At 34.5% G+C, this 4,800-nt stretch overlaps 1 long non-coding RNA gene across 1 annotated transcript; it reads right to left on the bottom strand.

Moving 5' to 3' along the window:
* Nucleotides 1–894: 894 nt before the first annotated feature.
* On the bottom strand, nucleotides 895–4,464 carry LOC130048235 (uncharacterized). The gene is made up of 2 exons (XR_008797085.1): nucleotides 2,241–4,464; nucleotides 895–1,998 (listed from the first exon to the last, which is right to left on the bottom strand). It is a non-coding gene; the product is annotated as an uncharacterized LOC130048235 (long non-coding RNA).
* Nucleotides 4,465–4,800: the final 336 nt, after the last annotated feature.

Raw genomic sequence — 4,800 nt, 5'->3', positions numbered from 1 at the left:
GCTCTGCTTTGTTTGGAGTCAACAAGATTAGCTTTACGTATCCTTTAGGTATGTTGCCTGATGTTACCATTTTGATAGAACAAAATCGGTTAGGAATCCTATCCGGTGTCTCTGACACCATTGCAGTTTTATCTACATACATTCTATCAACGTCTGTTCCATTCATTCTAAAACCTTCCGCCCAGCTCCCAGTCTGAATCACTTCTACATTTGTCCCAAAATGATGAATGTTTGACAAAATATCGTCAACTCGTCTGTTCAACCTTTGGACAGGCAGAAACCCCACAGGGTTAGCCAAACTATCCGCCAATAGTCGGCATAAATGATCGTCATCTTCCCACATAATCGCCAAATAAATTGTTCACTAACCGGAAAACGTAAACTTTATGAACAAAGGTATTGTGGATGCAAGTTCGTCGCAGTTTCTGATTTAGAAATGTAAAAGTTTTTTATTGATATCAGTTTCCTTGTTTCTGAAGATATTTTTATCTCTTCTTCCTGTCACTAGACATATCACAAACAAAATTCAAACACGTGTTATGGAAGAACCAATTGAATAGAGTGACGATGTAGCGCTTGTCAATCAAATCGGGAAGGAGAGGGAGGAGTGTTGCTTTTTTAAATTATTATTTTACATGTTCTGAGCATATTACCGTATCAACTATTCTAGGCTACATGTATTTGAATGGTAGAAACGATGTCATATTCCCCGTCATTGTGGGCGACACATTACCATTGAACATTTTAAGGACATAGGATACACAAATTTTGTTTTATAGAATTTTTAAAAACTATTTGTAAATGTTTTAATATTGCTAAAACTCATATCTGGGTCATTTTGGGAAAAAAAGTCTTCCTTACGGATATGATATGTCATAAATGATAACTCTTATGTAATTTTAGCATGTTTATTTTGACAAACTATTTAAAACCTTGAATGAACAACACAAATGCAACAAATAAATCAGTCCATTTAGTAGAAATAAAAGATTTTACACACTACAGCTGAAAAGTGGGTCACTGGTGTTACCACAATAAAATTAATATTATTCTTTTATCAAACAAAATATTCATTCATCTTGTAGCATCATTAGGCTAAAATATGGAAATCATGCAGCATACGAAAGGTTTATGCGACAGATTAACATCTATATGAAGGTTTATGCGGACAAATTAACAGCTATATGACTTTTCCGTTCTATTGTTAACGCAGCCTTAGAATTTGGAAAATTAAACTTCATATTGTTCTATATTTTGAACATACAAGGATATTACACAGATACATTTCATAATTATGTTAAAGAATTATAAAATTTGTAATACATTTTATCAAAATATCGAGGTCAGTAGTGACGAATAATTATAAGAAAATTGTTATAATTGACATGTAACAGGAGGGACATCTTTGTAACAACAGAAACAAGACCGCAACAAGTAGGACAATTCTCATATAAATGTTCCTAATATCAAAACTTTGAAACGATATACATCTATATCATATAACGTTTTTGGTCATTTTGTACCAAGATCAACGAACTGAATATATCACTCATACAACATGGAAATCCATTGTCAATTGTTCAAGGAACAGTATTCACGGACAGAGGCTATTCTTTACAAAGCTAAGAGAGGTTGATATTCATGCAAGTTGAAGAAAGTGGCAGAAATCTTAAGCAGATTTTCAAGATTACCAAGAACCTAATGGGAAAACAACAGCAATTTCTGCTACCAAGTACTTCAGAATGTTGATCTTGTAGAGGCCTTTTCAGACTTCTTCATAATCAAGGTGGCTAAGATCCGAGTTCATTTTCAACAAAGCCAAACAGATCAGTCCGACCCTCTTAGAATGGTGGGAAATTCACTGGAGAATACTTATTTTCTGTTTATTTTACGACTGTAGTAGAAGTTCAGTTAATCTACCAGAGTCGGCAGACAAATCAAATGAGCTGGATCCGCTCCCCAACTATCTGATGAAACGATGCTTAGACTATCTTCTTCCTGTAATAACATTTATAATTAACACATCCCTCTCTTAAAATTCAGTTCCTTCTAGCTTCAAGAGGGAACTTAGAACACTGCTGCTTAAAAAAAAACAGGACTAAATAAGGAAACTCAGTCAAACTACGGATCTGTCGGAAATCTACCATTCATCTCTAAAATACTTGAAAAGGTGGTGGCTAAGAGATTAGAGGATCAATCTTGATTTGAAATATATCTGTGAAACAATGAAGTCAACTTACAAACAGCATCATTTTATAACGGGTTATATGTTCTTCTCATCCTTCTGGATCTGTCCGTTGTATTTAATGTTATTGACCATCGTTCTTACAGGATAGATTCAATATAGCCTATGGACACATTCCAAATAGCATGAAACTCACCCAAAGTGGACCTATAAATTCCTATAATGTAGACAGAATGCTTATGATTGACTAAAGTCTTCCATCAATCCATTAGTATCCAAAACAACAGACACTATTATCATCTGCGTTCATTATCATTTGTATCACATTCTCAACATCATACATCTCAATATACCTCATTGTACATCATATTCACCATACACACACACTTAAACAATTTGTCTTAACAACAAATAAGTGCATCTTATTTAAACTATATCCATGTATATATCAATAGATTTTTCTCATTGAACATTTTCTAAGGTTAATATACTGTATCAACATTTCTATTATGTGAAATATGTATTTCAAACAATATGTATCAATACCATTAGAGCATTTTTGTTGACATCAGTCTATGGTTTTATCACACACACCAAGAGTACAATATCAACCATGAACACTATTGCAGTATTGGTTGGTGTACTAACACCATGGACAATATTGTAGCATTGGTTGGTGTACTAACACCATGGACAATATTGTAGCATTGGTTGGTGTACTAACACCATGGACAATATTGTAGCATTGGTTGGTGTACTAACACCATGGACAATATTGTAGCATTGTTTGGTGTACTAACACCATGGACAATATTGTAGCGTTGGTTGGTGTTCTTCAGTCGTATTTTTTAAAGTATATCGGGATTCTTACAATCCAGTATCATATTTCATCAATTACTTTTCCTGCATTTCTAAAGTCATTTCTCAAGCACCATGAAAAGAATTCAAGCACTTAGAATGCGAATGTAAGTATTTTTCATGGTCTGTATGAAGTCCTTATATATTACTTGATAATTAATTATGTGGTACCGTTTCAACCAATAGATTTTCCTGAATTACAACGAAGAATAATGCCTCTGTAATTCATCAGCAAGTTTAAAAAGTTTTCTTAAAATATCTTGAAGTTTGCACCTTTTAATCTACTGGCATTTTAGTTACTGATTTAAAAGAGTCTTTTCAGCTTGCCATGCATCTCGTTTCTCATAATTCACGCTGAACGGTGGATCAGTAGGAAAAATTAATCTCTCTTGCTTCCACAGTTCTCTTGGTGTTTCTTCGATACTCCAAAACGAAAGCGTTTTCATGAAATATGAACACAAAACACCCCGGATCTCTCTAAATGCCTCTTTGGTCATCAGTTTGAAAATTCCGTAAACTAGGAACTGCGTATCATTAAATGTATATACTAATCGTTTTTCTGCAACTGAAAAGGACAATCTCCACAACATCGAGTTAAATAACCAACATCCACTACCGTCAATACATTTAGGACCTATTGGAACAACATAACATCCCATTTTGCATATTTCTTTGATCATGTAGTTATCCGGCCATATATGCGATCTTCCTCTGGCACGCTATTCCATGGCATCGAACGGCCAGTATGCATACCTCAGGCAATGTGCTTCATCTTGTTCTGATCCATGCTGTGCCACCCTTCTTACACAAGGTCTATGTATTTCTTAATTTCTTTGTACATGAGATTCTACGTAAATTTTACTTGAAATACACGCGTTTCTTCCTTCAGATATCATGGCAAGTTGTATGTGTTGCTCTGCTTTCTTTGGAGTCAATAAGATTAGCTTTACGTATCCTTTAGGTATGTTGCCTGATGTTTCCATTTTGATAGAACAAAATCGGTTAGGAATCATTTCCGGTGTCTCCGAAACCATTGCAGTTTTATCTACATACATTCTATCAACGTCTGTGCCATTCATTCTAAAACCTTAATTACTTCTATAAATCGTCCATAGTAAAGTATGTTTAACAAAATATCGTCAACTCATCTGTTTAACATTTGGACAGGCAGAAAACCAATAGCATCAATCAAACTATCCGCCAATAGTCGGCATAAATGATCGTCATCTTCCCACATAATCGCCAAATAAAATGATCACTAACCTGAAAACGTAAACTTTAAGAACAAAGGCATTGTGGATGCAAGTTTGTTGCAGTTTTCGATTGTAAAAGTTTCCTTGTTTCTGAAGATATTTGACTCTTCTTCCTGTCTCTGGAAATGTCACACACACTACGGAAGAACCAATTAACTAAATAAAGTGTTCATGTAGCGCTTGTAAATCAAATGGAGAAGGATTGTCTCATTTATTTTAAGTTTACATCTCCTGACTATACTATCATTATTTTTATTTTATTCTAGGTTATTTGAACGATTAACACGATTCCATTTTTCCTGTGGTTGTGGGCGACGCATTACTAGTGAACATTTCAAGGACATAGAATATCCAAAAATGTTTATAGAAATTTTGTATTTCAATATTGCGTAAACCCATCTTTACTATTAATTTTGCTCATACATGTATAAGCAACACAAAATAGATAGTTGGGCAAACACGGACCCCTGGACACACCAGAGGTGGGATCAGGTGTATAGGAGG

Source organism: Ostrea edulis, chromosome 7 (genome assembly GCF_947568905.1).
Source record: "Ostrea edulis chromosome 7, xbOstEdul1.1, whole genome shotgun sequence".
In the NCBI taxonomy this organism is placed as follows: Eukaryota; Metazoa; Mollusca; class Bivalvia; order Ostreida; family Ostreidae; genus Ostrea; species Ostrea edulis.
Note: the sequence above shows the minus strand (reverse complement) of the source record. Positions and strands in the feature narration are given on the sequence as shown.